Source organism: Coenobita brevimanus, chromosome 65 (genome assembly GCF_032717465.1).
Source record: "Coenobita brevimanus isolate Jiangsu-jjx chromosome 65, ASM3271746v2, whole genome shotgun sequence".
In the NCBI taxonomy this organism is placed as follows: domain Eukaryota; kingdom Metazoa; phylum Arthropoda; class Malacostraca; order Decapoda; family Coenobitidae; genus Coenobita; species Coenobita brevimanus.
The window spans coordinates 38,952,242-38,964,813 of NC_137018.1; the positions used below are offsets into that span (position 1 = coordinate 38,952,242).

Genomic DNA, 12,572 nt, shown 5'->3' on the forward strand with positions numbered 1-12,572 from the left:
CGGAAGTAATGGAGAAGGTAGCAGAAGATAGTACAGTAGACGATGGGGAAGATAGTAGATGATAGGAGGATGGAATCTGGTTGGGGAATTGGAGAGATGTAGAGGGGTGGTAGAAGAAATGTATGAATAATGGCAGTGTGGAAGAGCAGGAGGAGGGAATAATGGAAGAGGCGGAGAGAGGGATGAGACATAGAATAGTGGATGGAGTAAGTGTGGAAGGAAGGGCGGATGAGTGGATGCATTAAGTTTGGTAATGGTGGCAGGGAAAAGAGAGAGGATGATGAATTGGGAGAGACATGGTGGGAGGGACGGTAGATGATGAGATGATAGGGAGGGAGGGATGAGTGGATATGTGGCCCGTCACGCTTAGAACAACCCCACCACCGCACTGCCACCAAACAAGGCTTACCACACAGTCTCCATCATGGCCGCTACATTCCCACCACCAACTGTTTCCCTTCTATCTCCCTCCCGCCTTCTCCTCTCTGGTAAATATGTATACGCACAGACGCAGGCATACATATTGAGTGCGCGGGCGTGTGTAGCGTAGTAACAGCGCCCCGGTATATGATATTGAAGCAACGACATCCATACCGTAATGAACGAATCCCACTTGCGTCCGCCAGATATGAAATATTTCCGTTTTCGTTGAGACAGCGCTCCTGACTCCAGCTCTTCTCCCCAGTCCCCCTTCCCACCATCCACTTTCCTTCCCACTCTCCCTCCCTCCCTCTGTACCTCTTGTCCTCTCTTTCTTAGCGGTGAGAGTGAGTAATATATCTCTCTCTTCATGTAAGCAATAGTCACCTATACATGTGTCATGGCAAGGGTTTTATAATTTATAAGAAGAGCATCACCGCCAGGCCGCACTCCATACTCCTTTCTTCATCAAAACCATCACCATTGTCTCCCAGAGCGCCTATGTCATCATTCTTTTTCCGCCCGTTTCTTTTTGCATCGCCTCATTTCCCCGCCCGAGTACCCAAGCCAAGCCTCGCACCGCCACCACCACAACACTACCTTCTCCGCCCCTCCCCCCGGCCCCACCAAATACAAGTACACGATAACTGCAGGGAAAGTAGAGAGTTGCTGGCTGATCGTTTTGATACAAGTGTCTTGCTCTAAAACGTCGCACAATGCTCCTCGCATCATAAATATCGCATTAAAATACACCTGTTCTCACCCTTCACTACGGTGGGAAAACTCTGTAATGAACCCGTGTTTAGAGTCGCTACAGCAGTGGGAGTAAATTTTAGAGGAAGTTGGTTACAAGAGCACGGGCGGATGGCTGCGAAAACCTTCAATCAATTCACCGTTTTTATACAGCGAGCTTCTGAACAAAGATATGCGTCACTCCGCCTTGATTCGTTTCTTTTCGTACTTTCCAAAATGGTTCGGACAGCATCGACACCGCGCAGATTGAGGTAATACCTCAGAAGTGGCAATGAACGGATGCAAAGGATAGGCCACGCTAGGGAAAAAATACCCTCCAAATGCGGCACGCCAACGCCAAATAAGTTCGCCATGTTTGAGGCAAAGGGAGCGGGGTGTTAAGTTCATTGTGTCACCATATCATCATATTCATTGCATACAAACACCAATTACATCCATCACCTTGTACCGCTCATCCACAGTCTTATCCGTACATCCCATACCGATTCCCCTACATGCAGCGGCTCCGGAGGTGTAAATAGCGTGTGTACGCCGAGAAACACATCAGTAGAGAGGCTAAATGAATGTGAAAAAGAGCAGAGCTGGTTGGAAGCCCTGTGACGTCACGCTGCCGTCCTGTGTGTGTGCGAGAGCGCTCAAGTCCGAACAGTTTTCTCCGCGGGTAGCAGGTACGGCCCATATCTCCCCACATTTTCACTCTAAAACACCATTAATCAGGCGAATCCCGACTCCCTGCCTATCCAAGAAGCTGCATCACCACCCCGGCAGCCAGGTAGGTGGGATTATGTAGATTGGGACTGTTTGTTGAGGGACATAAATTAGTGACGTGTGTTGCCTTGTTAAGCCTAAGCGCCAGACATACTCCCTCCCGACCGACCAAGTCTTTGTCGAGTTAAGGTGCAGCAACCCAGCCAACTCACCCCAATCCCACCGCCCGCCCACCTCCTCAACCCGTGTTTTCCTTCTCACTCGCCCTATCCTGGTTTCAAATCATACCAGCGGTTCTCGGTGACTAGTTTACGATATCCTGTGCTTATGATTACGAGGTGATAATGTGTGCAGTCTGTAATTCATCTTATAATTATCGACTGCGGAGTTGGAAGTGCGTGTATCACTGCTTCCTTCACTGGTTTTGTTTTCAGTTTTCACTTAGGGTTCTGCATGCCGGCTTTTGGTGGGTTCTTATTTTCGCGATTAGTCTCGTGAACTACACGTGCTGAGTCGGCCTTGACATTGAACAGGAGAATGAATATTTAGCGAGAAGTTAATTTCGCAGTGAGGCTACTACTTCGGAACCAAAGCTATACAGTCGAGGTGGGATTTTGAAGCTGTTCTTTTTTTCTTATATATATATATATATATATTTTTTTTTACCCTCTCACGCATCTAGATGTGCATGTGAAAATTGCATACCACACACGCACACACACACAAAGCCGAGGTGGGTGGGCGTGTACAGTTTCATTCATGATCACCTCGTAGTAAAGTGTGTTCCATGGGCGCCTCCTCTTTTTTTTTTCCTCCATTACACATGGCATCAGTTACCTATAAAGTTTGTCTCTTGCATTACTTGTTAATTCGTTTGTGTTAATTGATGACCGGATTATGTAATTAATAAAGATTAACTATCCGTTTTGGCGTGCATTGGAAGTGAACTAGATCGAACCGTGGCAGAAATTAGCTTTGCCGGAAATTTGCAACACGTGCAGGCAGGACATAACAGCCGCTAGCATTCATATATTATTGTCATATGTAAATTAGCGTCATTGCATAAGTAATAAGGTGTAATTGCACTTCCTTTTACCTTAGTAATAATTGATGGGCCTTGTCAATAGCTACGACATTAACGAACGTAATTATATAGCCTTTCGTTGTATATGTAGTAGAAATTTTCTCTTGTAAAGCAGATTTTTTTTTTTTTTTAAATCTCCCAAGACCTCTTTACTTCGAGCAGACACCAAATTATACTCATTTGGGAAGCTTTTAAATAGGTAGTCGGCGAAATATCACGGTTCAATTACACATCATTTACATTATAATTGCATAGAGAATACATGAGTTACCCCCCAGAGCCCCGTTAACGTGAAGCCTGGCACCTCCCCGACCCCGGTAAATCGAACAGCTGCTCTCTACTCTTTTCCGTCCCTCGCTCTCGGCGTTCTGAGTACCGTACACCATTTGCTACGACATACCAGTTATTTACACTATTCCTGAAGGTCTGGTACTTTATCCTTATTTGACACTCACTACGACGATGTACCATGTATTTTATAAATCCTTTCATCACGATGCCGTACTGTACCATTTGTCTTTACTCTTTATTGCTGCAGTTAACAAATATTTTCACTGCGATAGTTATTTTTTGAACCCCTTCACTATGATAAAGTACTCTATTATTTGGAGTAATGCTTTTTAATAAGACGATTATATTTAACTTGGGAGACGCATTTTACTGTTGAGGAGTAAGACTGGGATGGAATTCTTTAACATATTTACGATCGATATCCTGGTGTGACTTTTTTATCCAGGAAGAACGAGAGAGACGGAAGGATTTTACTGTTCTTGCGCTGAGTACAAAATCGAGATAACTTTTTTCTGATTTTTTTTTTTTTCCCGCAAGAACAAGATATATGGGAATATTGTGCATTTTCCTTGTCCATCGTGCAGAAACAAAATATCACAGGTAAGATAGGGAATCGATCGTATTTATGTTCGAGAATCCCATCCCAGTAATCCGGTACGAGAGACGTTCCCTTAAGGTTAATGAAATTGAAATATCAAGAATAAATAAAATAACACGTGAGTGGATTTCAGCTGAGGACATGAGCACCTCTGAGGGGATTAATTGGATTTCAGGTTGTACACTGCATTTGTTTGCCCACCCCTTCAGCACGAGGACGTCTTACTGGCTACATACGATTTTTTGTTTTGTTCAGGGGAGTTCTGAGAGGGCATTCTCGTACTAAAAGAATTTTTTTTTTTTTTTATGATGGTGATGCTTATTGTGGAGTTCTCGTAATGAAGGGATTATTTATTTATTATTTTTAGAGGGAAGAGTTCACGTAATGAAGGGGATATGTAGTTACGAATAGGATCCTCAGCTCTCAAGTTTTCTAAGCTGAATAAAATCGTCTGGCGATGCCAAGAAGAGTTTGAACAGCTTGTCCCATATTTGACCATACCGATCGATTCACTTAACCCGGTGAAAACGAAATTTGCTGAGGTAAATTATCGTAAGGTGTGTGTGTGTGTGTGTGTGTGTGTGTGTGTGTGTGTGTGTGTGTGTGTGTGTGTGAATCAAACCAGAGCTTTCAGTTTTCAAGAGATAATATAAGTATAGAGGTATATTGGTTAAAAATATACGATACCCGATTCGCTTTAACTATGCGTAATTTTAACTTCTCCGTCTTCAGTGTTTAGCCAAAACGACATAAACAGTAGACTGTGGTGCCAGTCCGGAAGTGCTAATGTGAAGGCTTTAGAGCCGTGGCAGTGTCGTTTTATGCCACTGAACTACGTGACATGGGACAAAAATCTCCGCCCACGTAAAATGAGTGAGCTCTAAATTAACATTATTCAAAACTTCAAGATATGTTTATGATTCGATGAGAAATATACGAGCTGTTTATTCCTAAATTTGATTATTGCATCCACAGTTGTCTCGGAACTCTGTAATTAACATCTTCGTTATGGCTTATTGCTACCATTAGACGGTTTCATTCATTGCGGGAGAGCATTTTGCTGTATATGGATTAATGAAGGCAATATATATATATATATATATATATATATATATATATATATATATATATATATATATATATATATTAACTCATCCAGTGACAGTTCTCTCTCTCTCTCACACACAGTTCAGTGCAATTGGATGGTAGCAGGTAGAATAAATTACGAATGACCTAGTCGCCCTGCGGGTGAACCTCTTCAGTATGAAAGATAGCCACGCACCTATACAAAGACGTTATCGCACTGATGATTAACACTCTCAGGCTCCTATGACTCACATATCAGTGAAATCATCAGGCGTTATCAGCGGTGAAATATTTGAGTTGTCCCGACCATGAACGTGTTAGTGGCACCAACTTCAGCACTTAGTCTCCTACAACTCACTCACTGAGCTGAATGTACTCGAATCGTTAGCAACAATAGAATACTAAGAGTTGTTCCGAGCATGAGAAGGTTAAAGGAAACACCTTTTCCACGAGAGGCCTCCCCGCAGCTGAACAAAGATGTGTGATGGTAACATTAATTAGATAAAGGAGGTACCGGACGAAAAGACTGCATTATCGTCAAGGACCTAAACAATATGTGTGGTTTGATTAAAAATTATTCTCTCTCTCTCTCTCTCTCTCTCTCTCTCTCTCTCTCTCCATAAACCCAGTATTACTCACGTTAATCCCTTCATTCAAGCGTTCTTTCCTTTAAATAATCCGTTTACGGGTATTGGCAGCAATAGTAAAACGTCCTCGCCCTGAATGGCTTAATGCAGTGGTTTCCAACCTGTGGGGCGCGCCCCCCTAGGGGGACACGAAGGGCTGCCTGGGGGAGCGCGAAGGCTTGATAAAGAGGGCAATTATTTTTGAAAACTATGAATTATGATGGAATTCAGTAATTTCTAAATATGGAGAAAATATTTCAGATATGAATAAAAAATCTAGTTATCTGAATATATAAACAATTTCAGAGGTTAAGAATCTATATTTATTGACACGTGCCAACTATGCCAGTAAAATTCAGTATTTGAGGAAGGGGGGAGGGGGCGCAGGGAACGTGTCATTCAGTGGGGGGGGGGCCAGAATTAGAAAAGGTTGGAAACCACGGGGTTAATGGAGACCGTTTCTAGCTCTTCAGACGTTGTCTGAGTTTAATCATAGTATCGGGTAGTACGTAATAACAAGAACAGAAGGCTCGTTCATAGTGAAGACGTCTCAGAACTGCAATTAGTGCTTATTGCCTCTGAAACCTTGCTTTATATCTGTATCTTTATTTATTGATTTATTTTTCTGTCTCCTTTATTTCATCATTCCAATATTTTTTCTTCTTTTGGATTGCCGGATTAAAATCGCCAGTCTCTACCAGTTCAGGAATTCTCGGCCAGAAAGCATCCATTAACCCCATCACTGCAATCATTTTTACCTCCGCCAGCGAAGTTGGAGGTTATGTATTCGCCTATGTTAGTCTGTCCACACGATATCTCCAAAAGTTCTCAGATAATTTTAATGAAATTTTGTGGAAGGGTGGGTCATGGGCCAAAAAAGAATTGGTTAAATTTGGGGGCGGACCCGGATCCGGATCCGGAGTATCCCCCACAAGATCTCCAAGTTCTCAGTTAATTTCAGTAGAACTTTGTGGAAGAGTGGGCCATGGGTCAAGAAACATTGGATTAAATTTGGGGGCGGATCAGGATCCTATGTATTCCACACAATATTTCCACGGATCCGGATCCGGATCCGGATCCTTTTTAATGGCATTGGCGGAGGTATGCGCTCTCTTAGTGATTTCTAGTTTTTATTGTGCCTAGCCTCCCACCAGACGATTTATTCAAACCAGATGATTTTTTACTACTGTCACATAATTTATTTCGACATCCTCCAAGCGAATTTTACTGCTACTAGGAGATTTATTTTTGACTGCCACCGGACGATTTATTTTGACTCAACTGACGATTTATTTTAATGACCAACATGTTTATTTCTTACCAGACGATTTATATTGACTCAAAAGACTTATTTTGACGTCAACAGTCGATTAATTTTGATTTCCTACACCGTTTATCTCACCAGACGATTTATTTTAACCACGAACAGACGGTCTATTTTGACTACCAAGACGATTTACCTTTATCACCAGCCGACTTCTTTTGACTACCAACAGACAATTTATTTTGACTGGCCAGATTTTAAATTACCACCAGACGATTTATTTTACTACCGTACCACCAAACGATTTGTTTTGACTACCACCGGCGGTTTTTACTACCAGACGATTTCACTGCCACCAGACGATTTATTTAACCATTAGACAACTTACTACCATCAGTCGATTTTACTACCACCGGACGATTTTCTCTTCGACCGGTAGATATTCCTACAACCACCAGACGATTTATTCCGGGATTTATTTTAACTTGTAACAAATTTTCCCTATACGCAGACGATTTATTCTACCCCAGACGATTTATTCGGGCAGATATTAGATCATTTGTTGACTACCACCAGACGATTAATCTTTACTACATCCAGACGATTTATTGTGATTATCACGAGACAATCCATTTGTACTCCCATCAGACGATTTTTTACCACCAGACGATTTATATTTTGTTACCACCAGACGGTTTTTTACCACCAGACGATTTATTTTGTACAACCAGACGATTTTTTCACCAGACTATTTTCCTGCACCAAGGTTGACTTGTACTGCACCAGACGATTGATTTGTACTGCCGTTAGAAGATTTATTTTTCCACCAGACGATTTTTATTACAACCAGACGACTTTTTAACATCACGGTTTTTTCTATCGCCAGACGATTTGTTTTTTTTACCACCATACGATTTTTTGCTCTCACCTGACGATTTTTTGTATCACCATTTATTTTTTAGCCACCAGACGATTTGCTTTTAATACCACCTGACGATTTAATTGTACTACCACCTGATGATTTACTTGTACTACCATCTGACGATTTATTTTTACTACCACCAGATGATTTTATTACCATTATATGTGCTTTATTTTTATTGTTAGACGATTTCATTCAGCTTTGGAGGGACGTCAGCCTGCAAGGGTAAAAAAAAAAAAAAGCCATCGTACTGAAGGGGCTATCACCAAACTGATAAGTTAAATCTCTGATAGCGACACATCTTGATCATTTTCTTCTGCCAGGCAATTTTATTCAGTTTCAGAGCGTCTTTTCGTCGACTTGGAACAACACTTCACTCCGATGACACATTAAAAAATGAATTATGTTTGCTTATTCCGGACGATTTAGTTCATGCATAGGAGACATTTTACGAACTGGTGGTGTTAGATACAGCTTTCAGTACAAAAGATTTTCGATAAATTGTACATAATCGTCTGGAGATGGAAATAAATTGTAAAGAACCGTTTGTGTATTGAAAGGGTAAAAAAAAAAAAAAAAATCCAATAACTCCCTAGACAATAGGAATTTATACTTTTGCTGTTGCTACCGCCAGACAATTCTTATTCGGAGTGTCCTCGTCTGTTAATGTACAGTCAGCATCAGAAGTCCTGTCACCTGTCCTACCTCCGTGGACTTAGAAAATCAGTGTGGTGGGCCTGCTGCTAGCGACACTCTCTGAGGCCAAATTAAAATAATCAGTGGTAGTTGCTGCAGATTCATTTTGCTGAATTTACATATGTATGGAGAGAAAACAGGAAAGTTGACGGGACCAACTGCACACCCACTTAAAAATTATTTGGCACCCCTAGATACGATGAGTTTTGAATTGATTTCTATAATTGACATAGTGTTCATTTGGAGGTGGCTGGAAAGTCGTTTATGGGGAGAGTTGGAGTTTCCATTCTAACAATTTTCAGAACTAGCTTCTGACCATTCCCATCCCCCTGTGCTGAACCTTTTCAGAGTTTCAGTAACACGGGGAGTAAGCCAGCATACTTTCCTACACATTTGCCTCTAACTGTCTACACCATACTACATAGCCGTGTTTTTGTCATCTAAGTTGACAGATTGGATTCGAAGTCATCTTTGGTGAAACTAAGCTGCTCCGTTTTAGTCGTCCAAAGTAATACGAAGCTGGTCAAAACATTTGTCATTGAAACCAAGACTGTCTTTTTATATCACCCAAGCGTGGTCGGGAGCAGTCTTCGTGCAGCTTGGGGAGAGTGAGAATGGCCAGCAAGGACACATAAGTGATAAATATCATGAAATTAGCACAATGTATATAAAATTAGGGCGCAGGTCACTAATATTAATGACATATAGAGCCAGTCCATCACAAATATGGGCAACATGTATGTTGCATATTCGTCAGATGACCTTCTTCGGCGAACCCCTGTATTTTCCTTGTGATCGGCAAGTGTAATTTTTCATTTCCATATATTCTGGACTGTTTTTGCGGACAGAAACCAAGCTCCCCAAGACACACTTTGAACCCCAAGCTTCAGCTTGGATGACAAACATGCGTCTTATGTTCATTACACACCATATGTCCTGTTCCAAAATTTGCGAAAAGGGCATCTCCACTCTCAACCTCGGAGTCTCGGGAGGGGGGGTGGGGAGGAAGGACTATAAATGCCCCCACCATCCACAAACGAACCCCTCTCCCGCCCAGATCTGCACGAGCTGCCATACTGAGAGGTTGTCCCCACGCCACAACCAGAATGCCATCCTGCCTTCCTGTCACCACGAGGACACAAACCTGATCCCATTGAACCTCCCCCTCTTCAACCACCATCATGGGGAGGGTGAAATGGTTCAACTATAGAGCAGGCTTCCATCCAATATATTACCAATGTGCCAGGAATCGAACTCGGGACTCTCAGGTGAGAGCCAGGCAGCATACCATTACACCATGACCTGAGAGTCCTGGGTTCAATTCCTGGCATATTGGTAATATACTGGATGATTTTTCCTGTGTACAAAACAGGTTTAATCTCTCTTCATCTGACTTGCCATAAGTGCTTTGGATAGATTAAATGCATCTACTTGCCCGAGTGCCAGGGGGTTATGTCATCCTTTTCAGGCCCACAGTTGGGGACGAAGGGACATTGGTTACAAGACTGTGACAATGTGAGATAACTTTTACCTGGTCGTGGTGTAGTGGTATGCTGCCTGGCTCTCAACTGAGAGTCCTGGGTTTGATTCCCGGCATATTGGTAATATATCGGATGATTTTTCCTGCGTACAAAACAGGTTTCTCTCCACTTTATAGAGCAGGCTACGGCTTTATTACCAGATCTGACAACTCCAAATATTTATTCATGCATCGCTCAGCCATCAAGAAGCCTAATACCAGGAAGGCTGGGAAATCCATTGCATTATTTTACAGATATTTTTTTTGGCAAATGCTTAGACGAAGTTGCGTCCATGGTGCCACCTCTCCATGCCTTCCCTCGTGCTACACGGGCATCTGGTAGCGCTCATGACTGGAATGTCACTCAACCATATTGCAGAACTTCTGCTTATCAGAATTCTTTCATTCCCCGAACTGCATCTCTCTGGAACTCGCTTCCCCAGAGTTGTTTTCCTCCAAATTTCAACCCACAACTGTTCAAGTCTAACTGTTACAGATATTTTATGAACAGAGGACACCAGTAATCTGGTGTATGGAGTATTTTTTTTTTTTACCCATTTGTTTTTCCTTCCTCCTTTCTGTTATTTATTTAAAAAAAAAAAAAAAAAAAAAAGATGGAGAGGAGGTGGAACTCCTGATCACCCAGGGTAGAAAGGGTCCAGAAGCGGCCTCTGGCTCAAGAGTGGAGGGATCCAGCCATGCACTAGCTCAACCCCAACATCGTCCTAGAGCCACAGCTGGTGAGGGGAACATCCTACAAGTAAGGATCTTTGCCTGCATCCAATCTGCAGTTGCCATCGCCTAAGAAGACCGTGCAACCCTCATCAGGCTGATCCCTCTACTTCTTCACCACAACAAGTTGCCCATCATCTCCATCCCTAACAAGGCAATCACTGGCATACCACCACCATCTCCGCCTCCTATTTCCATGCCACGAGACGACCAGCCTTACTTCAGCCCACCACGAGATCATCCTAAGCCTAGGCCGGACGTCAACACCAAACCTACCACTGACCTCCAAGACCCCATACCACCACTTTCAACCATCATTGAAGAGGACCCTGCACCTCCCTGTTCTCCATCACTGCCTGCAGAAGTCCTGGAGGTCTGTCCTGCTTCCCCACCTCCAACAACATCTGCTCTTCCACCAGCATCATCCAAAAAGAAAAAGAAGGGGAAAAATAGGAAAGGGAAGACAGCCAAACAACCTCCACCCCCGGCCCCAGTAGAAGCAGACACTGCATCTGAACAACCATCTGCCCCTCCGCCAGACCCTCCTGACATCCGACAACACACTCTTGCCATCGTGCCACCTCTCGACGCAATACTTCGTGCTCATCTCGACTCACTGGACATCGATGACATCGACGAGTAACAGTCCGAATACCTCGACAACAACATCGCCGATGTGATTGACCCACTGTACCAGGTTAACACCAAACTCTGGTTCACCTCAGAAAACGAAAAATGCCTCACCACCACCTCAAAATCAAACCCAGAAGACGTTGCAGACCTCAGCTACATTGTAACCTGGATTATCAGTATCAACTAGACCACCTTCATCATCATTAACAAGCCAACTACCACCGACTGAGCCATAATCAAGGCTCGGTCTCCTCTGCAGGAGGAGATAATCTACAAACAACAACAACAACCCCTCTCCCATAACCAAGTTAGATGCATTAGACCATTATCTGACTCACTTCCTAGTCATTTCTGCAACAATCGTGCCCTTCCCTCAGATTTTCTCACTGTTGAACGCAACCTCTCCTCCTCTAAACCTCACATCTTTTTCTGTCTGAGGTCACTGACAGCAAACCCCTCTCTCTATCCTCCTATTTGCTTTATATTCATTTGAAAGATAAAGGTGGCTGTATGTACATTGTGTAATAATGTCTTGCTTTCCTGTTCGTGAACTTGAACCCTCAGAATTCTCTACACTCTGACTGCAGCCATCCTGTCAATCTTTGACTAAATATATATGTGCTGTATGCTTATCCCGTAATTCTAGTGGCTAGAGATTTTTTTTTACTATCTTTCTTCTAAGATGGAAAACATTCTGCCGGTTTTTTCTTTCCCTGAAATGTCCATTCTAAGTGACTAGTGTTCACCACCACCTTTGGTTCCCTTCTCCATTCACTGATCCACCTGGTGAACGAGCCCACATCTTGCCTGTCCTAAGTACCTTGAGCAACTTGTACAGCACCCTACCCGTATCCTTAACTGCCTTGGAGAAAGTTACAACATTTTTTTTTTTTCCCATACAACTGATCCATCTGCTTATGCTGTTAATATTTTTTCTCCATTGGGCTCCTTCAATCAGTATGATAATCTTAACCTGTCCTATCACTCAAGTAGGGCCTTTGGATCCTCCCAAGAAGCAGAGGCTGTGCAACTTCAGAGCTGGTAATTGGGAGGTCCTAAAGCAGTACTTTGATTTTCCCCTGGAAAGAATGTTGCCCCCATGGCTGAGAGCCATCTAGGTGTGCCTTGTACATTATAGAAATTATTCTCTCAGGCATGGAAGAATTTCCCTTCCCGTATCCTCTTAATAATGCAAAAGAAAAGAAAAACACTCTTGTTATAGTGCTGTCCACAACAAGGA

General features: G+C 42.8%; 1 protein-coding gene across 2 annotated transcripts in view; it reads left to right on the top strand.

Moving 5' to 3' along the window:
* The first annotated feature begins 1,835 nt into the window (after positions 1–1,835).
* The window catches only part of tou (bromodomain adjacent to zinc finger domain 2B toutatis), an 860,023-nt gene continuing 849,286 nt past the window's right edge, over positions 1,836–12,572 (top strand). For both annotated transcript variants that reach the window (XM_080276402.1, XM_080276403.1), the window contains exon 1: positions 1,836–1,945. The gene's annotated coding sequence lies outside the window, so the exon portion shown is untranslated. The remainder of the gene's footprint in view (positions 1,946–12,572) is intronic.